This window comes from Athene noctua, chromosome 11 (genome assembly GCF_965140245.1).
Source record: "Athene noctua chromosome 11, bAthNoc1.hap1.1, whole genome shotgun sequence".
NCBI classification, from domain to species: Eukaryota; Metazoa; Chordata; class Aves; order Strigiformes; family Strigidae; genus Athene; species Athene noctua.
In genome coordinates, this window is record NC_134047.1 from 11,431,655 (window position 1) to 11,455,063 (window position 23,409).

Genomic DNA, 23,409 nt, shown 5'->3' on the forward strand with positions numbered 1-23,409 from the left:
CATCCACGCTCCTGGATGCCGCAGTGCTGTTACAATCTGATAAACAGTTTGAGTGTGGAGTGCATGCTGTGTGCATGTATTATCTCTCTGTTACGTTCTGCGTTCTGGCATTTAGCGTCCACTATCTTTGTCTCCATGAAACACTGCAGCCACTCAGGACTGCAGTTCGGTGGAGGGGGATACTCTCAGTCTGTCCTCCTTCCTCTCCAAGGGCAATTTTCCAAATGTTAGCCAAAACCAGCTGGTTTGCTTGAGAATGCTCTAACTTTCAAACTTTCCATGTTTCTCACTTTATGTTGCCACGTGTGTGAGCACACATGAGTAGTTCATAGGTAATAGTTCGAAGGAACCCTTTTGTCACATTGATTTGCAGCTGGGGATGATGATGTTTAGGCTGCGATGAGTATCTGGCAGGGCATGGTATCTAAAATTAACATAGCTCTTGTAGGGCATTGGTTCACTCCTCAGCAGTAATATTCCAGTGGCAATTTTAATTTTTTTTTTTTAGCTTGAAGCTTTTTCTTTCCCCCTACAAATTGTTTCCAGTCCTTTTAGATATTTATTTGACCTTCAGTATGTAATCTCTTAATTCATTTTGCACTGAATGTGCAGTGTATTGAGACATGAGCTTCAGAAACTCATCTCAGAGGATATGTTAACTCTAAAAATCAAATGCATCAGATTTGGTGAGAAAAGCCCAATCGCAAGTAACCAACCTCTTCTAACCACACCACACACACACACACTCCAGCTCTTTCACCTCAAAAAATGTTGTATTGCCTATATTTGTATGTGATAATTTAGCATGAAAAGCATTTTGAGCACCCTGGAATGAACATTTTGACATTCAGGTAGATGTTTGCTTTCATGTTTTCCATATTTCTGTATACCCCTGTGAGAAATGCATTACAGAATTTTTGTATCTAAAGTTATCAAAAAATGTTTTAAATGCTGGTAATTAATTCTCAGCTAATGATTTCAGCATGGGTTACTCTGGTTTAGAAGTACAGGTAGAGGTTGAATTTGGAGTTTGAGTTTATTATGTTCCTGTCCTCCTTCCTTTTCCCCCTCGCCATTACTTTCTGAATGTTGGGGGAGAGCTGGTAGAAGGATTTCGGGTTTGTTTTGGTTGGTTGGTTTTGGACGCTATGGTGTTTTGGGGGTTTTTTTGGCAATGAAAGAATCAGCTTTCTGGTCAGCAGAAATGCACCATTTATCTACTGTGCATGTGGCTTTTAGGATACAATCCCGTGGCCTCCCATTTTATGTGTTCTCACTCTAATTAAAAGAAGTGTTCCTTAAAAATGTAGGTATGGTAAAGAGGAAGAAAAAAATGTGTGGCTAGTTGTTGGCAGCAGCTACTGTTTGCAAAGGGATGTCATCACCTTCAAAATTTGTTGTTTGTAAGAACGCTTTTTTACCTCCCAATGTTGCGAGTAGCATTTAAAATAAGCAATACTGAGAAAAGATCATCAGAGTTCTTGTATTTTTCCAGGCTATTTTTGTGAAGATACTGGTACAAGTACATTCAAAGAGTTTTTCTTATTTTGTATAGATTTTTCACGTAGCTGCAGTAGGGAACAAAGGTTTCATATTGGAAAAAAGTATTATTTGTAAATTCGTAGGTGAAAACTGGGACAGGCAAGCTAACTTCTAAGTCCCATAAATTGTAATAGATTTAAAAAAGTGATTGGCCTTTTATTTTATAATCTTGTCCAGATGCTGTCCTGCAATATGAACAATTAAATTAAATTATTATATTCTCTGTGTGTTTTTCATCAGTAATAAAATCTCGATGTGGAAACTCTTGAGATCAGTTCACAATAGCTTAGATGCGTACTGTGATTCTATGATGTGTTCCTTACTAATTCTAGTTTGTGCTTTTGTTCTCTTTTTTTTCCCTCCAGGTTATTTTTGTCTGCATTTATTAGTGCAATAGTGAAATTAGTGCAATAGTGAGTTTTCCCTTGCAGAAAAATGCGGTGGACAAAACATAATGTTAAGCCTTACCACATACCTAGAAACTTTCTTTGTAGCTATAAAGTAAGTAACTTTATGGTGACAGTCATGTTGCACAGAGTAATGTGGGGACTCTGTGCCATCTTGGTGCTGCAGGAGTGCCTGGGTAGAGTTATGTGCTCGCCAGGGTTAGCTCAGGTAAGGAAATCCAAGGTCTGGCCAGGCATTGTATCTGTAGCAAGTGGAGGTTTGCAACAATAGAGATTTCTAGATTTACCTTGACTTAACAAATGTAATAAAAGTGCACCTGCCAGGCCTTTGTTGGCATCTAACCTGGGGTTGGTTAAAACATAGTAGGTACTACTTGAGGAGGGGGATACAAACCAGAACAAAGCATCTCCAGTGGTATCCTTAGGTCCAGTCTTGCATCTTCCAAGAGCGCTGCATCCTTTCACATCTAGAATTGCATCCTATCACACCACTGAAGTGTGGTGACTGCCCATTTCCAGTTGTTCCTCAAAGTTTTTACAGCTCTATTGCCCTGCCCCACTGTGAGATGGAAAAAACACCACCAGGGGAGATGATACTGAGGATGATGCACCTCTGGCAGTGGGGTGCTGGGGTGAGCGGCAAACCCTTGGTCCCCTGCCCAGCCCAGCTCTCCTCCCCACTTTTGCCTTCGCTGCTGATGGGGCTCAGGTAAAGCTGGAGTGGGTGCCCTGACGCTGCTGTGGTGGGGTGGGGTTTGCTGGATTTACACCAGTCTTGTCCGTTGGACTCCATTGCTTTAGAGAAGGCGGGGAAATTCGGCAGCCAAGGTGGATTTCCATCCCCAGCTCCCCTCTGTGTTGTTGCAAGCGTTTGCAGAACATATGGTATGTAAGAATCACCCTTTCTCGGTGAGATCCCAGCAAATTCTCAGCATATCAGGGTGAGATACTTTTAGAGCGTCTCTTAACTCTTTAATTGCTGAATTTCGATCCTGGAGCATTGCATGAAAACATATGGTTCACCCCCCACCCGGTGCTGTGGTTGTTTTTTTATGTTGAAGGTTTTTTTTCTGTTTTGTTTTGTATGTGTGGTTGGGGCTTTTTGTTTGGATTTTTTTGTTGTGGTTTGTGGTTTGTTGCCTTTTTTTTTTTTTTTCCAGAGCAAGACCGAGGGGAAAATACTTGATACCATCTCTAATTATTGGTCGTGTGGCCTTTTGGGAATGACATTATTTTGTCTTTGCTAAGCTTTTGCCCACATTTTGAATGAAAAACCTCTCAAATGGTGAATTAAGTGGCAGGCAAGACTCTGAACTTTCTGCATGCATTGGAGGATTTTTTTTACCCCACCACTAGTGCTATCTGTCTGATTTGAGCAGTATTTTACTCGCTCACCTGTACCTTCCCTGTACCTCTCAAAACAAAGTTTAAATTCTGATTTTTTTATTCCTGGAGATACTGCACTGAGTATAAATATTTCATGTTAGATTTGCATGTCTTCCTTACCTTTTGACTGCTTAATAAATAAAAAGAGAGAAAAATAGTTGTGCAGTTGCTTGTTACACAGAAATCAAATTTTAATGACTAATGTAAATACAGATCTTTTCAAGTTTAAATCTGTTTAAAAAAATCACTAAGTGTTAATTACATAAAAATGGTGAAATTAAAGCCTGTTCTTATGAGCATATAATGGCATATAATCTGCACAAGAAACAGGCTTTTTGAAATAGTCTTGTACCTTGAAAATTGTCAATAGACATGTTTATGAACATTTGGGGGTTTTTTTTGTTTGAAGTCACTTCTTGAAGTGTCTCCCACCCTACAAGCACATATGGGATCAGCAGTCAACAACTGCAAGGCATAATCGCATTTTTGTTTTTATATAAGCATTAAAACGTGTGTATTATTAACACTTTTGTTTGCTTTGGAAAATAGTGTTAAGTAGATCCAGGGCTTTGGTTTTCTGAGGCCATGTTTCAGATTAGAACAGACCTCTAACTCAAAGTATCTTACGAGTATCAACAAAGTATCAACGAGTCTTACTGTTTATTGCTCCAGTATTTCTGTATTCCAGAACTGTTGGAACCTGTAGGATTTTTCACGTCTACACCTGTGGCGGGCTAAACATACTGCTGGTACACATAGGTCCAGTGCTTTTCATTGGATACGGGATGGCATTGGCTTTTGCCAGTGGTGATTTTTACTCCTTTTCTGGTGGTTACAGAACAGGCAGTAGTGCGGCAGGGTGCTCAGGAGCTCTTCTTTTCCAGATTGCTGGTTTGGCAGGGCTTTTTGAATAAGGCTATGGTGTTTATGTTAACGCAACATATATAAAAATAGTTCTTCTTGCATCCCATTAGTGGTGGTGGTTCGGTGGTTGGTTTTTTTGAACTACTGAAGAAAAAGATAATGCTGCCAACTGTCGTGGAGACGAGCTAGGTGGATAGTATATTTGTAATGTTCTTTTCCCTCCCCCGGCCTTCCTTTCAAAAGAGCTTTAGCATCGTTGGAGTCTGCAGCTCATTCTTAAGGATAAATTTACCCGAGACTGAAATGCAGTTCCCTCCGAGGTGAATCAAAGCAGTTGTTACAGCTCAGTTCAGCACTGAGCCTGAGGAGCGTAACCTTCGGTTGAAATGACAGGAAGCGCTGCAGACGTGGATGGGGCAATGTGCGTGCGGGATGGCGCTCGGCTGGGGTGCTGGGCACCTACAGGTCACGCGAGTGTGGCAGGGTGTGTAAGGGACATCTGCTCCACCATCCCTGTGTAAATCTTCTTTGAGAATGATTTTGTAAATTCATCTGTGTAAACATCCACCCCTTGGCAGACCCATCTCTGCCAGGTTTGTGGCCCTTGGCACAGCATCGCCAACTGAATTTTGTCAGGTGTGTGAAACTAAAGCTAACTAAATAACTAAAAATTGCCATAAGAAATAACTAGAACATCCTGCTAATACTTCTGTGGCTGCATGAAGTAGTACTTTTTAAAAGCCTGTTTTGTGTTTTTGGTATAGTCTTTGTTTGGTGGAAGCCCTTTATGCTCTCTAACCTTCCTGTGGATGATGGCTGCACTGCAGACCCACAGTTTGGGTAGGTTGAATGCTGACGGTGCCCGAGTGTGCCTGCCCTTCCTCCCTTATGCTGCTCCCAGTGTCAGCGTTGGCATTCGAGTGATAATCTTGCCTCATTTTCACTGACTAATAATGGCGATTAACCTTTTCAGTTTTGACATTATAGATAATAAATCAAGCGTATTGGTATCGCGTCTGTGATGGTAAAAGTTTTTAAAGGATAACAAAACAGAGGCTAAAAATACAGCATAGGCAGTATCCGCTGCCCATCATCTTGTAAATCAGCGCTAATTACTGTGCAGTTGGAAAATTTTTAAAACGTGCGCTTCCTTGTGCTGCATGCAAGCCCAGAGCCCATATGCAGAAACAAGAAGTGATTTTGGTAATCTGTTTATAGCATCGGACCTCTTGCTATTTTCAGATCTCTTCCCCCCTGCTTTCAGTTTGTCGAAGAAACAAATCCTCTGAGGATGAGAGCTCCTACAGGGTAAGGCAGCGAGGGTGGCAGTGGTGATGAAGAGAAGAGAAATCCAGTCTTGTCTCCTCTCCTCCTTTGCTGTGCCAGATGGGACTTCCAGACCGGCACATGGTGGCTTTCTATTCCTGGCGCCGTTTGGGTATGACGGTGCAGTGCCTCTCCCGCGGGACACGCGAGTCTCCGTTTGCACGGTCGTCCCTCTGTATCTGAGAGCAAAGGGCTAATGTGCACAGTTTCCGCTGTTCCTGAAATGTAGTTTTGTGAAAATCTTCAGCTGGAATCGTGGTTCATTAAGCATTTTGCTTTCTGGCATTGCCACCGGATCATGGATAGAAATGTGTAGCCATCAAAAGTGGCAGCTAGGAAAACAAGTTGTCACTGCCAGGCTGGATGCAGGCATCTCGCAGTCCCTTTGTGTGCTCTCCTGCTTCCCATCACATCCCTCTTCCTCCCCGAGAACCTGCCCAGACAATAACATGCCGGCTGCTCGACGCGCGACAGGTATCGTTTGCTTAGGTTTAATTTGCCATGGTGCATCAGAGTGCTGGTAGTCACATGATAGCTGGAGACCTAACTGTGGGTTCGTTCTTGGAGATATTGTTAATTAAATTTTTTATGAAGGAGCTGAGGCACACCAGCAGTGATCTCCTTTCAAGCAGAAATGTAGCAGGCAGTTCCCAAAGAGACCTCATCTGCTCTCTTCTCTATGAAAATCAATTAGTGTTATGAATGTGTGATAGCTTTTTAAAAAAACCTGTCTTGATGGAGAAGTCTTTACACCTTAGAATAGTAAAGGGAAGATGTCTCTCTTGCTCCTTCTCCCTTCCCTTCTCCCTCCCCGGCTCTGGCTGCTGAGCATGGCTGTGGGCAACCACTTGAACTTCCTTTTTGTCCAGGTTCTTTAAGATTTAAAAAAAATTTTTTTTTTTGAAGAAAAAAACAATCACAGAGTTATTCTGCTTGATAAAGACAATTTGAAAATTAAGAAATCCATGCTTTGATACCTATTACTTCATCAGCATCCCCAGGTATGGGATTGCTGGGGCAAATTTTTTTGTGTTTACTAAGTAGCACTTTTTATGTAATGAGTGACCCAAGGTACATGTCGTAGATGTAGCATTATCATTGATTTTGTGATGGGGCAGCCATTTGTGCTTCTACTTAAATGCTTTTTTAATTTTCTCTCTCTCTGCAGTGTAAACACCGTCTCATTGTTGACTGTGTGTTTGGTTTTTGAACTTCCTATCCAAGCTTAAATGCTGATTTTATTTTCTTCCCCCACACCTTATTTCTGCCTAAGCAGAGCTACATGCTAAAGAAGAAAAATATCATACTTATATGCTAAAATACTTAATAGCTATGTAGCAGTTATAGACAAAAGATCATTTTCTCAGCATGACAGTGTTACTGGAGTAAATGACTTCAACCAATCGAAAAAGGTGATGTTTTCAGTATATATTTTTGCCTAAGCCTTTATTTTCCATTGTTGCTGATACAATATTTGACATCTAGAATATGCTTTTAAGAGATTTTTCTAAACTAAGTATATTAAAAAAGAAAATCAGGTATTAATCTGTTGAAAATACTAAAGTTGCTTTTGAAACCACCTTCCCAAAAACATGCAAATTACAGAATAGCAATTTTCCTTTTTACCTGGGATATTGAAATTTTACCACTGCTGTTCTACCTTCTTGTCACTCTTTCACTCACTCTGTCACAGAAGTGACTTTCACCCCTGCAAAATCTATGATTGCATAGGCTTTGACCTTTAAAAAATGCACTGTTGTTTCCTTCCAATCAGTCCTTATGAAATTAGCACAGGTAGTAGCTGCCTTGGCTCTCCTAGTTCAGATCTTAAAAACAGAGCCATTATTGCTGAGGCAGGAGGGTAAACCCACCTTCTTCCCATTTCCAAAAATAAACAGAGATGTCCAAATAAACCCCAAATATTCTTAGGCCTACAGTTACCTTGCTGAGACCTCTTGTAGAAAGAGGGGAAGAAGGAAATTAGTTTTGAATTCATCATTTACACAGTTAATCCATCAGAGGCATCCAGCCCACGGATCTGTGGAAGACTTGCTCTGGGGGTGGACAGCTTCCCAAACGGGAGACCGCGAGCCACGGACGTGCAGGCTCTGACAGCGTCCTTGTCTCAGCCGTTAGTGAAGTACCGAGGGCACTCTGGGTGCTTGGGGAATTCGTGGTCCACACAGATTTAGAAGGAAGGAAAGGGGCTGGCAAAAAGTGGGTGTCACTTTGTTCTGGGGCAGCCAGGAGCAGCGATGGGGAGAACGAAGCTGGAATCGCTGGCTATCTCTCTTGCTCTTCTCATCTGCACTCCAGATCTTTTCTTCTTTTCCTTTGCCTTGTACCTTATTTTTTTCATTCTTCTTTCCTAATGCTTTACCTTCCCAGCTATCCCCGTCAATACAATCACGTGAACAGATAGTAATTTCTGGCCAGCTCACTGAGGGTGCTGTTTCAGTTTGCCAGTTTAGACTCCTGTTTAGTCCTGTTTAGACTCCAAGCTATTTTGACAAGGACTGCAAACTACTTTTTGCACATAACTTTGCACTGTGGTGTCCTTCTGATGTTTGGTCTATAGGCACTCCCACAGATAAATGTATAGGCACTCCAGAAATGTAATCCAGTTCTGATTCTTTTTTTTTTTTTTTTCTTTTTCTTTTTCCAATTCCCCTTAGAGTTTTGGAGGTGCTTGAACAGTCTCAACATCTTGCTGCAGGTGATTGGCTTCCCATAAAAGTATTCCCTAGCCTTTTCTTATAGCTTCTCATCTGAAAAAAAAGAGGTAAATAATTCAGGCATAAGCTAAAGGAATATCAGGATGAATTGTTATTTGAAAAATGTTTTTGGAAGTGCTTTAGCTGCATGGGATCTTCCTGTTTCCAAAACTTTGGAGTCAGGGACGATTCTGGTTGTATGTATTTTGTGATTTATTTAGCGAGCACTTTTAAGCTTGTGCTTGTGTGCTGCAGTGAGCCAGAGTCTAAGGAGGCATGCTTGGGATGACTTGTGTTTTATCTCCAGGTGATGGAAGATATCTCTGCTTCCTTTGTGTTTTCAGTGGTTGAGAATGTGTCAGCTCTTAGTGTGAGAGGTGCCATCAGCGTTGTACCAGGCAGAAAAAGCAAATATAAGCAGCTGAATTTAAAGTGTGGAAGCTAGTTTCCAAAGAAAGCTTTTGTGGGAAGCTTTTTTTCTGTTCTTACAAAAATCCTTCCCATCTGAATTTAATTCTGGAGCCCACCCTGGGTCTGGCAGTCTTCTGGGTTCAGCAAAAGCTTTCTGCTATTTTGTTGCTGGTGCATCAGCCTCCTCCCTGATGCTGTTAGCAAGGTGGCACTGCACTGTGCTCTATGTAGTTGCTGGTGGCAGTTTGAAACATTTAAGATCCTACTTTGTAGTGTACAAACCACACTGGCAGAGGTGGATCTTATTTTCAACTCTTGTACAGTTTTTAAACGTTTACATTGGAGTAGTAATAATCCAGGGGCTGTTCCATACCAGGTTGTAATGCATTTCAAAGTCCTACAGGCTACTGGATTTTATATGTAGGCAGCTTGAGCATATCTTTAACTGAGCTCACAAGAAAAAAAAGGAGAGCATGGTATGGCTTTCAGAGGGTAACTTTATTCTGAGCTTTGTCTCTGAGGAAAATAGAAACACAGTTAGCACCCTCATCTCTCTAGTGTTGTAGTAACTACAGAATACAACTTATATCAAGCAGTAGGCAAGGAAAGGTGTTTGCAAAGCCTGGTGTGAGATTTAGTTTTACCTCTTCCTGAGGTTTATCTTTAACTATATTTATTTTTGTGTGGAGGAAATAGTCAAGTCAAAATATGCAAGAAGTGTTTGTGCTCTGCAGGCTTCTCTGCAGCAGGAGTGCATATATAGATATGTTACTAAGTTCCTGTGGTTAGCTGCTTGGATGATGATAAAATATATCCTTTCCCTTATGCACAGTTGCATCATTTGAGATTGCTGGAGTTACTACTTGCCTGCAGGCTTTGAAATTATTTTAGGGAGCAGAAGGCAAGGGGGGGTCTTTTGGTGTGCTGTCAGCAGCCCTTGTCCTGAAATTCATTTATCAGTAGCTTGGACCTGTTGCATTTACCTTGTTCAGGAGATGTTGACATGGGACCTCTGTTTAGTCTGTTACGCATCTTATTGATGCCAGACACGTTTCAGTAATTTAGTAATATAATGCAATCTGGATTTCTTTATCCTTAACAAACAAAAACTTTCTTACCCAAAAAGCCCTTTAACACCTACATTAAAAGAATATGTTTTGTAAAAGAAATCCTTCAGTTGTACAGTTTAAACAACCCAGTATTTTGTTGATTATGTGTGTTCTTTCTTTTGGGTAGCATTCAGTAAGTGGTTAGGTGTTTATACCTAGCCACTGAGCTCATCATGAATAATCCAGACCATCGTCTGAATGATCCAGATCCTCCTTGTATTTCTATCTACTCACTGCACGCCAGCCATCTTGTTTACAAAACTCAGGTATTTCAGTAACGTGAATGTAAATCCGAATCTGCCCTGCCGACACTGCCGACAGAACTTGTTACTGAATCAGGCAGAGATTGACAAGACTTTTCCCGTTTGTTTTGCCTCACTTGCTGCTTCCCATCAAATCAACGAGCCAGAGGAGGCAGGGGTCCTGCAGGAAAAGAAGTATGTGATCTCTTAAAGACTGAATAGCAGTGCATGTACACAGGGGACAGCACTGCATTGCACAAGTGGGCTCTGCTTAGATGCTGTCAGATGTGGAGTCTTTTAAACTTGGACTTTTTTTTCATGGAATTCTTTAGGGTTTTAAAAGGGGGGAAAAAACCCGCACTATCTTGTGGAGCTCTGTGCTAGACAGCAAAAAAGATGCTGTGTTTTAATAAGAAGCTGCTCCCTTTCTTCTTTGCCTCATAGAGTATGCTCATCTCGTGTTGATTGAGCCGTAACTCTCTTGGGCACCTTTGCAAATACAGTCTTGTTTCGGGGGAATTATCCTGTGCTGCTTCTCGTCCCCATCCACTCACCTCCTTCTATATGATGTGGGCATAGAAAATGGCGCCTACCCCAGGGGCCGACCCGCTTGGGCCACAAACTACCTTGTGAGTACAAGGCATGATGTGTCTTCAGAGATGCGATCCACATAGCGAGTGAGATATTCATGTTCTGTTATTTTGCAGAGTCTCAAAGGTAGGATGTGCTGTTTCATGTTTTGGAAAACCCAGGCTTCCCAGTGTAAAGGTGTTTACTGTGATTTCTGAGATGTAAATGTTCATGAGATAGCTGTCTTTCAAAAATGAGCCTGGAACAAAATTTCAGGCTAATGAAACCTTTCCATCCCCCTCTCCACCCCAGGCATTGGGCTCCTTCCAGCCTCTGGAGGAGCTTAGATGCTCTGGGCTCAGCCTGTCAAGCATTCAGGGCACCTTAGGTGATGGGGGGAGCAATTTAGTGAATACTACACTTCTAAATTCCATTGCTAGTCCCTTGCCGAGGTTTGTGGATGTACAGGAGAACGGATTAGGAAATAAAAGAGTGCTGGTGAAAATAGCAACTTCCATCATGCTGCAGCTTATTTTGCTGACATGCAGGATGCTTAAAAACAAAGGGTCGTCCCCCCAAGTTTCAAGCATTGCCATGTAATCTTTTCACTGTTGAATTGAATTGCTCCTGTGGTCTCTAATGGGAGTTGTGTGGCTAACTCCCCTGCACTGGGCTTTGATGAACAAGCAGGGGTTAATACTAAAGCAGAGCATGCTGCTTTAGATATGGGGAAGAGTAGATGCAAATTACTGTGAATGCTAATTGTTTCTATTTGAAAATTCTTGTAGTGTTTTTCTGAAAACACTTCCATTAAGTAAGCATTAGGTGGATAGCTGAACTGTTTGCAGAAAATCTCAGTTGTGCAGAGGGGCACGGTTGCGTAAGAAGATGAAAAATACATATGGAGCCTTCTGGTCAATTATATCCTCTTCTTTGGGAGCTTGTAGCTGGGTGTATCATACAAGGAGAGGTTAGAGTGGACTTTAGGCATTTGTGTAAAGAGAGGAGGGGGAACAGTTTCTTAAAAAGATGCTGGGGGGATCCAAAATCTTGGAGCAGGCAGGTAGTGTTGGGGTGTCTGTTACTCTAGGGCAGAGCAGGGTAGGGAAATAGGTCTCCTGTTTATGAGAGACACAGGCAGGTATCCCTATCTGAGGCAGCCTTCTCAGTGACTGCACTGCTGGTTTTGTAGGCATCATTGAGGCTTTTTGTGCAATGAGGGCTTGATCCCAGCCTATTATGTAAATTAAGATCTCTTCACTGATCACAGCATATGAGGGTACTGGCCCTAAAAAATGAGCATGATGCTTGTAAGCTCTTGGGATCCATCATCTGGGTAGGTAGGGCTGGCAATAGTGAAAATAGCTTTTGCTGGTCCCTGAATGCTGGATTTTAATTGGATCAGAAGCTGGGTCCCATCAAATTAACTGGGAGCTGCCATAGCCTCTCCATGCTCCCGGGCCCCCTCTCTTCCCTCCTACGTGCGCTCAGGTGAATCCGGTAATTAGATTGAAAGGGAAGCAGGGTAGATGCTTCTGTGTCATGCTTCAAACCTTTCATCTGGATTGAGCCTTGGCAGCTGTGCTGAACATATGAAAGGTAAGAGGGCAGCTGGCAAGGTTTGCTGTGAAAGAGTGGGAGGAATAAAAACATGCCTGCCTTCCCTCCCTGCACTCTGCTGCTGCCTGTGAGGGCAGTGCGTGTGCATGCGTGTGCATGTGTGTGCACCTGTCTCTGCTCACCTGCCACCATGTGTGAACGCCCAGGAGTGCTTTTTCTGTCAAACGCCACGTCCAGCAGTTACTGTGTTTAAGAGGCAAACTCGTGCTTTAAAATGCAGACCTCAGGAGAGCGTCAGGCAGCAGAGACTGCTCCAGGATCAGTCTCTCTTTGCTTTAGCTCTCCTCTAATGCAATGGAGGTTGTTGCAGATCGCATTTTCAGGGTTGTTCTGACTTCCCAGTCCTGAGGCTCTACAGGAGAGTGTTTCAGCTTTGGCCTTGTTCACACAAGTAAAGCTGGCAAAATGAAAGGGGGATTTGAATGCAACTGTGTGTTTGCCTTCAGCTACATTGTGCTTTAGTGGCGGGTTGTTTTTTTTTCCTGGTGTTTGAATGTGGTAAAGGGAGAGAAGTTTCCCTCTGGAAGAGGGCCAGGGTGGACAGGAGCTTCAGCGCTAGTGCCTGACCTCTACACCTGTGGCTGGCTGCTGGATGGAGATGGTGCAGTTTCTTTGTCATTTGTGGTTAAATTAGCTGCTGCCATACACTTCGTACACTGGTTAGTTTAAACCATAAACAAATACTTTGTTTAAAGCAAGAATTTTACAATCAATAACTTTTTATTGGATACTCAGGTTCTTTAATCTCTCTGCCATAGTCTCAGATTAATACATGAGAATTAAGTTTCAGGGACTGATGGTTTTGCTTGTATTTATCCTTTTGTTTGTGTTGACAGATAATCCCATTACTGCTCTTCTTAGTAGTTTGTTTACTGTGATTGCTTTTATTACAGATGTCTTGCTTTAAAACTCCTAAGCCTATCTGAGTGCTTGATTATACCTTTGGTGCTGAACGCCTACCCATCCTCCCAAGGAGTGGACAGAATGATGATGAATATTCTTGACTTTAATACATTTAAAAAAGAAAAAGACACCAAAAAAGAGCAAAAAGCATGCAGTTCTATGGTTTTGGGGAAATACTTGCTTCGACTTCAGAGGGTTTCATATCTATTTAAAAATTGACTACAAAATGGTCTGAGCTCCTGTCAGTGTGTCCATTTAGTGAACTGTGCCTTATTCTGGACATCGAGGGGTCCAGAGCATGAAATGATGAAAAACAGCTCTGGCTTGAGGTTGTCTCTCCTTGCCTCTGCAAGGATGAATTTTGGACAAGTCATGTTAGCTCACTCTCTTAGCTTTTCGGTTTGTAAAATGGAGCTAATGATGCCATCCTCCCTGGTCCTGCATGCGTCCAGACTGGCAGATGAAAAGCACCAGCTGAGGAGCTGGGCATTATTTTTATCAATGGGCTGTGCATGTGAATATGGCTCATGCCGAGTTCAGTAGATGCTGAGATCTCTTGGTCTCTGGAAGCAGACCCTTTAACTGAGCAACCTTGGTGCAGTTTTGGGATTTGACATCGTATTAGCCTGAGAAAATAGTAGATCGTATCACCTGGAGAGGGGTGTATCTCCCAGGTAACTGAGCCACTCCAGCTTTCCATTTCTGGTCCTTTCTTCCCCTGCTCTTCCTTGCCCTGTTTGAGTTCCTTGTCCCTGGTGTGAATTTTGTGTCACCCCCAGGGAGGTTTTATTTTAGCCATTGTGCTTTTAATTCTGTACATTGGTAATATGCAAATCATGTATGATCAGCTAATGCTTTGAATTATTCCTGCAAGGGGACCAGTTGTGAAGAAAACCTGATAGTGCAGCTGAACCAAACCCCAGCATCCTGTGGCCACCACCCTGCGTCACAGCTCTGCTGGGGGTAGCCGTAGCAGTGTGAATTACCCTGGATAAACCTTCGCCACTGGGAGCTGCCACCTGTCCTCCAGGGCAAGGAGAAGGCTGTCCATCCACCTGTGCCTCTGGTGGGGTTAGTACCCAAGTGCTCAGCTTTCGGTCCTTCAGCAGGATATGAGGCTGCACCAGTTTTTTGCTCTGCTACAGAGGCTGGGGAGAGGTGATGGCTGTCCCTGCACGGCTGGCAAGCCAGATTTGGCTCCTGCAGCAGTAATGGTAGGGAACCTCTGTAACGTCAGCATGACTATATAAATGTGCCCTGCGGGATTTCAGCAGGCACCTGCTTCTCAATTAAATTAAATTAAAATGAGGAAAAAAATGTTTTCAGTGCAAGTTTGCAAATACAGGTCAGTGAAAGGAGAGTTACAGGCTTTATGGCTAAATCCTCACATGACTGAATATTGGTGACTATTGAAATGTGTTTCTGAAGAGTTTCCCCTCTTTGCCTCAGCACGAAGCAAACTGGATGTTATTTGTTTTGTGTGGATGGGCAGGTGATGAAGCAGTGTGTCTATTCTTACAAGCCTTTCATATGTGTGGCACAACAGATTTTGAGCTGTGATACTGTCATATGCTGTGAGCCTATAAAAATGGAGCTTTAAACATTATAAAAAAATCCAAGATGTTGCCTTTAAATGAGTTGTAAGGCTTCCTAAAGTGTAAAAACCAAAAAGGTGGTTTGTCTGCGGATGGGTCCATCGAGTGTGTGTTGCCCCAGCCTCAATGCACTTCTCATTGCATGGGAGGGGAATGGGTCCTGGATGAGCTTTTGTGGAGCTCATCCTGGCTGAGCATCTGCTCCAAGGACACGCGGCTGAGCCAGGCTGGGGCTGTCCTTGAGCATGGGCAGCCCGACCCCAGTGAGCAGAGGTGCCCACTGCCTGCAGCATGTATTTCTGTGGATCTCTGTACTTCCCTGCTAGTTTTCTACTGTTTGAAACTGTAGAGGTGCTTGAAAGGATGGGGTAAGTTTGCATGAAGTGTTCAGATGCTAAAAATCTTAATTTGGCTGGTGATATGCCTGGGAGAGCCATGTGGAAAAGGTAGGCTGTGTTTCAGTTATCTTATGGCTTCCTGGGATCTTTTAGAAAGATAAACAAGAAAAACCTGATCTTTGTGTTGGTAAAACACAAGTCAGTGGACAAGCTGCTTACTGTGTTGGAGTTTTGTTCCATATTAAATGTGATGAAGTTTCTTCCCTCTGGCCAGGGTTGGTTTTGTTCTGTCAATCCAAGCTGGAACCATGCAGAAGCATAACTGCATCTTCTGTGGGGTTTTTTTGCTCAGGATTAAACTTTATAATTAAGCATTTGGAGGTGCCTTTACACACAAAATGGTGCAAAACGATCTTCCCCCTTCCAGCCTTCTGAAAGGTTGGAGGCATACTCTGGTGTGTGATACACTTGTCTTTTTTTCTTCAATTTCCATCTTTAAATATATTTAAATATATTAAATTTTTATATTAATTTGTAGCTGTTCAGAAGCATACTCCCATCAGTTTAAACCACTGATTTTTTTTCGTCTTCTTCTGTCTCCTTTATCTGACATCAAGAGGAGAACTACGTTTTTGCCTTAAAGTTATGTACCTGCTGTGGCTTCACCCAAAATACGAGCTTACTGTGATTTAAAGAAATTAGCAAGTTTTTTTAATTAACCAAAGCTTTTGACAGCTCTTTTTTTGTACAAAATTTTTATTGTCCTGGATAGTCAGTAGGGGGTTTTTTCCCTTCTAAAGGGCTCTTATAAAAATCAAGAGAGTCATAAAAACCCTTATACATTTTTTTTAATGGATTCAGGAAAAATAAACCCAGAATTTTTACTCAGAAGGAAGTCTTGGGAAAGTAGTTTGGGGGGTTTTTGGTTGGTTTGGTTTTGTTTTGTTTTGTTTTTTTCAATAGGAGCATTCTTAAAGAAACCAGATTGAGACACCCAAATCTTACTGACACACTTGTTCTGTTCTGCTGATCCAGCCTGAATTAGTCAAAACAGTGTGGCCTGCACCCCCAAAACGTACAAATGTATCAAAATCTGGGGTGCTCTGGTGGAGTGTTGCATGAACTGTGATGGTGTCCAGAAGCCCTTCAGGACCGTGGGCATGTTCCTGTGTCAGCGAGCTCTGTGCTTGGGATCTGCATCATGGGATAAGGAAGGGCAGAGAAGAAGGGAAAAGGGAGTGGAGTTATTTAAATGGGTCTTGAATGACTTGGTTTTCAGATAGGTTTTTTTTGGGGGGGGGGGTTTAATAATAATTTTATGTTCCCTTGTTTCATCCCTTTGGATAATTTAATGTAAAGTTTCAGTGAATGGGTTTCAGGACAGTTTATAAGAAAGCAAAAGTAATGGCCACAGAGATTGTTGGCAAGAGATGGCATCTAAGGAAATATAGCTATCATTTCATAACAGAAAGTAAGTGATGTTTTGTATTGCATCTCTCAGCAGAACATTTTTTGTTCTGTCACTGACACCATTCCAGAGTTTTTCACAGAAATCTTTCATGTGTTTTTCTATACTGCATTTATTAGGCGTGGAGGAGATGGGGTTTTTGGGAAAGCCTGCGAGTGGACAGATGAAGATGGCATTTGGGGGGAAATGGAGTGGGTTGGGATAGATGGGGTGTGACAGGAGGTGATCTTTCTTCTTTCTGAAGAATAACATGTGCATGTTATGGGATTGGGTTTTTTTGACATACAGAGGAACCTTGTATAAATGGATTATCAATCTTGTCAAAAGGTGGCTTGTTAACCATTACCAGTGTATTTATTTATCTACCAGTGTATTTATCTAGAGCTAACCTAAAAGAAATGTGAAGTTTCAAACACGATAGGGAGTGATTATTTGAGCAAGAAAACATGTCCCTGTGTTTCTTCTTAGCCCCATTTGCAAGTCAGCTCTAGCACAATATTCTTTCATAAAGTAGAAAAAGCGTTAGTTTTTCAATGTGCAGTAAGCTCTTCTTATCATACACATGATTATAATAAACCAGCAGAAATTAGTATCCTTGTGCAATCTCTGCAGATCCATCAGGGATCCCAGACTGGATTGGTGCTGTAGTCTGGTGGGTGCTGACTGTGGGGGTGTCAGGTCATGCTGAGGTCCTGGTGGAGGAGAGCCCACAAGCTGTACTGCTACGGCCAAGTCAAGAGGTCCTTTTGCATGGGAAGAAACATTTTGCTTTTATGGTTTGGTCTGGTTTGTTTTTTTTTTTCCCTGATATGTTATTGAAAAGCTGGGCAAAATTTTGCAGTGTAAAGAAGCTGGATAATGCATTGAGATAATGTCACCAACTTGTTGAGTGGTGAAGTCTTTGGCAATTGGCATTTGTCACGCTCCCTCATGCCTGCATGCTGCAAGGCAGGATCCATCGATTTTGTTATGCTCAGAGGCCACCTTACTTTCAGCAATGTGTTTAAGGGCCTCCTAACAACAACTAAGCTAGTGAGTGCCAGCCAGGGCCGTGGTGGGCTCTGCTGGCCTTGAGCTTTGTTTACAGCTCATACCCCTTTCCCTGGTTCTGGGGCTGCAGACATAAGGGGACATCGCTGACCTGCTGGACTTCACTGTGTGAGAGACAACTTGTAACTCCCCCAAAACAGGGCCTGAGAGAAACAGGCCTACGAGAAAAAACAGCCTGAGAAAGAGATAAGGGATGGGGGGAAAGCGTAGGCCCTCCAAGCTGAGGAATGTCTCAAACACTTGCAAGTAGCAAAACTATAGTCACGGAGTGGATAGTGTGGAGTTTGGAGCTGATAAGGCTGCCTGGATAGCACAGAATGCAGCTGCAGGAGGGAGCCGTGTGAAGACAGGATGGTTCTGCTCTGGTGCATCTTGTAAAGTTTCAAGGGCCATCTGTCCGGTGACGACCTTTGCTTCATCATCCACGAAATGCATATTAAAGTTGACATCCCTGAATATGCTAATAAAGATTAACAAGATCATGCTAATTACATCATCCCATGAAGCACCTTACCCCTCCCCATACATGGGATATGTAGGTGTGTGGATCAGCCTAGGGGATGGACTCAAGGAAAGTGTGTATAAATTGAGGGGAGGGGTGAGGAGTGAAAGGGAAGAAGGAAAAAAGAAAAAAAGACATGAGGAAATGAAGAAGGCACATGCATCCCTGATGAACTCGGACAGGATCAACGCAGGAACCTGGAGTGGTGATCTCTACATCTCTATTCTATCTCCCTCCTTTCCTTTTCCCTCTTTTCCTTCACTACTATTAAGTAATGCAAGGCATAATATATTGCTTGCCATAACTTGTTATATACTTAGACAATTATCATGTATCCAATTCATACATTGTGGGAAGTTAATAGGTGTCCGGACTTTGAGACTTGTCTCACTGTTGTCCACTCCGTTGGGGATTTACGAATCTAAGTCACTTGTCTCCCTTGCCTGAGCAGGAATGACGTACTGCTAGACAGTGTTTAAATAACCAAAACTGCTTAAATTGAGCCCCCAGCTGTGAGATGCCTGGGGTGCCAGTTCTGCTCAGGTCTTTGTGAATGCATGTAGTATCAAAGAAACTCTATTTACTATATCTGTGCTACCTACAGCCCAGGATGGAGATAGCCCAGCTGGGTTGGCTCTCCAACCATCCTTGTATAGCCTTGAACCCAGGGCAGGTGTCTTTCCATGGACTTGCTGTTGGACAGGACAAGCATACCCTTTGCTAACAGGCTCTGTGTGTCTGCTTAGGTCTCTGTTGTCCAAGAATGATTTCAAGTGTGTAAATAGAGCCTTCAAAATGTACATGTGATCAGAGCTTTGCTTTGGGAAAAGGCTGACTGCTCTCCACCCAGCAGCAGAGGAGCCAGGGTGACGTCTCTGGCAGTCAAACCTCATGCCACTTTGAAGTTGCGTAAGGTGGTTGAAGAGATGTCTTGGAGAAAGTCTGCTTTAGTAATTTTGGCCAAGTACAAGCACCTGAAGTCTGGTGATACGATGTTGGAACTGTTTGTGTTAAAAACCTTGAAAATGCCAATCTTTGGCCTGTCTCTGAGTGGGAGGGCACACAGTCTGTGTCTTGTGGCTCAGGAACTGCAGCTGAAAAAGAAGAAAAAACTATTTGTGTGAATAGGAGGTGAGGACAGAGGAAGAAAGCTGTGTTATCCTTTAGACTTGGCTTATCTAAACAAGCATAAACCCACTCAGACATGAAAACCCCTTTCACCTCTCAGGAATATTATCAGGGGTTGGGGGCCTTAGGAAATTGTGTAGACAGTGACTCATTTAGATTAAGAAAGACTAAATGCCACCAATGAAAAAGATGTAATTCTGATTTTTATTTTTAACCACTGTAAGCATTAACTGTTACAGTCTCATAAGGAGGTGAATGTCTCCACACTGCTGGGTTCCCAGTGCCTTGCCAGGGTAACTAAGTTCTTCCTTCTGTTCCTGGAGGACATTCACATGCAAACATGAAGAAGGAGGGGAGAAAAAAACCCTGAAAAAGTGATTGCGACAGCACAAAAAATTGGCAGAGAGATTTGGGTCAAATGTAGGATCTGAAAAATTCTTTAAAAAAATTTTTGGTGGGATTTCAGTCATGGATATCCCCTTTCCTTACACTTTTCTACAGCCTGTGGCGCTTTGTGTGCGGGATGATGCCCTGTGCTGCACTTCAGCCGTTTCAGGCCAGGCAGAAGTGCTCAGCTAGAGGGAATCACTCTTGGGGTGCAGAGGCCAGCAGTCCCACCCTGTCTCCAAAAGCCTTTTGCACAGCACCTGCTGCTGGGGGCATCCCTAGGAGACCTTGCTCTGGGTGGGACCATGCAAGCGGTTCCGGGGGGGGACCACTGCAAGGCAGGCATCCCTCCAGGACTGTCTGCAGCTGCAGTTCTCCAAATACCTGCAGCCAACCTGTGCCGCTGCTGCCCCTCTCCAAAGCACCACATTTTAACACAGATCTAGTTCTCCAGTCCTGTGTTGTGCCTTGGCCTGTCTTCCATGTTTCTCATGTTTGACCAATGTCACATGTTGCTGTGGTGATGGTGCAGGTGCTGTAGAGACCCCTTCCATGTCTGCTCATCAGAACTGGTTTGGAATTTTTTACTTTTTAATGGGCTAATGAAGAAAGTAGGTATTTATATATTTTTAGTTGATCATATTTCATATTGCTTGTTTTAAACTAGGGACACTGAACATACCCATTCTTTAAAATAAGGAGCAGCAATCAGTTTTGCGTAATTTCTAAATCCTCTGGACACAAGTCACTTAAAAAAACCCAAACCAAAAAACCACAACAAAACCACCAAACCCCCTACTATAAAAGTAAAATGGTAAATTGAGATACTAAACTACAAAAGTATTCTGGATAATTGGGGATTATCCTTTAATTTCTTGAATTGAGGAAGAAGTAAATCTTTTTGTGCAAACTCTGTATTTCGCCCCTGATGATGATTGCTAGGACTGAGGATTAAATGTTGAGAATTTATTTTAAAAACTTTACTATGGTACCTGTGGCACCAGTGTACATGGCACTGTACGAAATCACAGAAACGTGGGAGCTGCTTTTGACGCTGTCTGGGAAGTCACGAGGAGGGTTTGGACTCTGCTGGCTTAGAGTTACTGTAAACTGGCCCTGGGAAATGCTGTGGAGTAGCAGGTTCTCAGAAATGTATTTAAACTTTTTTTTGTTTTCTTCCTGCTGAAATCTTGTGTAGCTGAGATGTATTGTGCCAGCTCGAGACAGTTTCAAGAAGCAAAGAATGGACTATTCGGTGAACAGCCATTGATGAAAAGTGAGGTTACTTTTAATTTCTTGTACCATAAGTATTTCGTGTATTTTTTGTCCTTAATGGCATTCTGGCTCGTTATAGGAATTAAGCGCTGCGAGTTAAAATAACAAATCTGCACTATGCTTTGCTGGGTTTTAAATCAAAATGGCATTCTCTTTTCGTGAGCCCATAATCCTTTCTTTTATACAGTTTGATGCTAGCCAGCTCTTGCTTCCTGAGGCAGAACCATTAGATATCAAAAATATAATTGCTCTCTATATGAGTGCTCCTTTGTAGCCCATCCCTTTCATGTTTTGAGGCTGCAGCGCTTTTATTTCTTTAAAAATATTCTATTAAGTTCTTCTGAATTGTGTATCCCAGCCTCCGCAGGTAAGAGGCCAGCGCCTTGTTGGGATACAGCGGAGAAGTGGAGGTTCATGGTTAGGATTTGTTTTCTGGTGTGGCAGTTCAGCTGGAAATAGTGAAATCCAGAGACAGGCGAGTATAATTATCCCATCAATGCCAGTTGGGAGTTAATTAATCTATAGTTCCCCACCTGGCATCCAAAGTGGAAACTGTTTTGGGTGAGGGAGAGAATAGTAATGGCTTATCTTGCACTTGCTCGAGTGTGAGAGGTTTGGAATACACAGATGTTGAGATATACACGTCACCTTCGTTAATGTATTACAGGAGCATTGCTTTGCCTTATTCTGTGCCTAAATATGTGGAGGTGTCTTATTTGTATGGACAGGTGTTTTAAAACCCCAGGGCATTTTTTTTTTCTCCCTCCTTTCCATTCTGTATCTGTAATTAAAAGCACTGCAGAGACCTGCAAAATACACCTCCCCGCCCATCCTTCTGTCCCCTGGGAATCGTGGTGTCACTGGATGAGGAGAGGTGTAAGGGGGAAGGATGTAGGAAGTTCAGCTGACCTGTTCTGGAGACCCGCAATTGCTTCTCTCTTTCTGAAGGTTAGAATTATAAAAGCCCAAATACATAGACATTTCCTTTAATAATACAAACCCGTTTTCTCTAGTCTGCCAGAATTCAGAGCGTCTGGTGGTTTCCATGGAGAAGTATATTTCTTACAGGTCCCAGCTATTTTTGCAGACTATTTTGTAATGTATTTGAACTTGCAGTCTTGTGCCATTTATGTTCTCCTGCTCCACGAGCAGTGCAGGAAATACTGCCAAATTCCTCTTAAGATCTGGGGAAGGAGCAGGCCAAGGGCCTGTATCCCCGATGGTTTTGAGGGTCAAGACACTGTCTTTATACTGTTCCCCCCAGTTTTATCATATTTTGAAGGAAAGTCCCTGTGCAGGTGGGAGAGGTGAAGCTTCTCCTGCTTTGCACCACCAAAGGGGTGCCACTAAGACCTCATGAAGTTTTGCTTTGGGAAAGGTAATTTTGCTGCTGCTGTGAAGTTGTATGGCTTGTTCTGAATTTTACATGGACTACATTTAAGCTGTTTTTTAATTGACAGCTAGGCTTTCTCCAGATTTGTGATAATATATAAAGTTTTGTCTAACAAATGCCATTTCTTCTTCCTTATTTGTCTAATTAGAACTTAAACTGCACTACTGGTGCACAGTTCCTGCACTGCTTTCTTCATGTGGCTGCAAGAAGAGAAACCTCAGAAAGACGTGACTACACAACATACTCTTTCTGGAGCTTGTCTCCTAATGCTTCGGTGTTGTCCACTACAAGTTTAATTACTGTGTGAGAAATACTTTTCTCAAGTGGAGCCAAAATCTAGGATTTAAGCCAAAGTAAATTAACAGTTCTCAGAAAACCTGGAGTCCCAAAGCCAAGAATTTCAAGGCTTTTAGGCATCTCTCTGTTATTGGCAGGCATCTCGTGATGTCATGTGGTAGAACAAATGGACACCAAAAAGCTGAAGTCAGTGTTGTGCCAGTTTAGCAGGGAAGATTAAAACCAATTTAATTTAGGAAGGCCAAACTGGAAATCATGATTATACACAGAAACGGTGGGTTTATTTCATAAGCTGTATCCGTTCTTTTCCATTAGTGGCAGATTTCCAAGCTTCATTCTTGGTTTCCTAAATTTGCACTGTAGTTTTTCTTTTTTTGTTTTTTTTTTGTTTTAGGGGCAGAGGGAGTACTTATTTGTGAAGTTGTATCTGACTAATTGTATTTCCAAATGTGTTAAACATAGTATTCTCTCTTTTATTTTTTTTTCATAAATTGCCATACTACTTAGTCCAAACATTGACTTTTGCATAAAATAACCAGTATTCAAGAACTAAGCAGGAAAGTTGTACTGGTTGATGGAGTAAGGTTGACACGCATGCTTTCTTTTGAAGAAAATTGATGATGCTTAATTTTACCTTGTGTGTGCAATCAGGAGGACTGTGTATATCTAATTCCGTGCAGAGCAGGTAATAAGAGTTCCTCTTTGTGTCTGATTCTTGCAGTACACAAAGCCCTCAGGGAGTTGTGGTGCAGCTCAGGCTGCGACAGTTGCTTTCTCCAAGGTGGCCAGATCAGATCCTGCACAGCTGCTTACTTGGATGTTCTTGGGTGTCAGGGAGGCAGGAGATCTGGTTTCTATGCATTTGTGTGCCCATGAGAGCTG

The 23,409-nt window shown here is 42.5% G+C and overlaps 1 protein-coding gene across 4 annotated transcripts in view; it reads left to right on the forward strand.

Annotated features, from left to right (window-relative positions):
- Positions 1–23,409, forward strand: part of NEXMIF (neurite extension and migration factor) — a 171,051-nt gene that overhangs the window by 24,668 nt on the left and 122,974 nt on the right. The gene's annotated exons all lie outside the window — the stretch shown is intronic.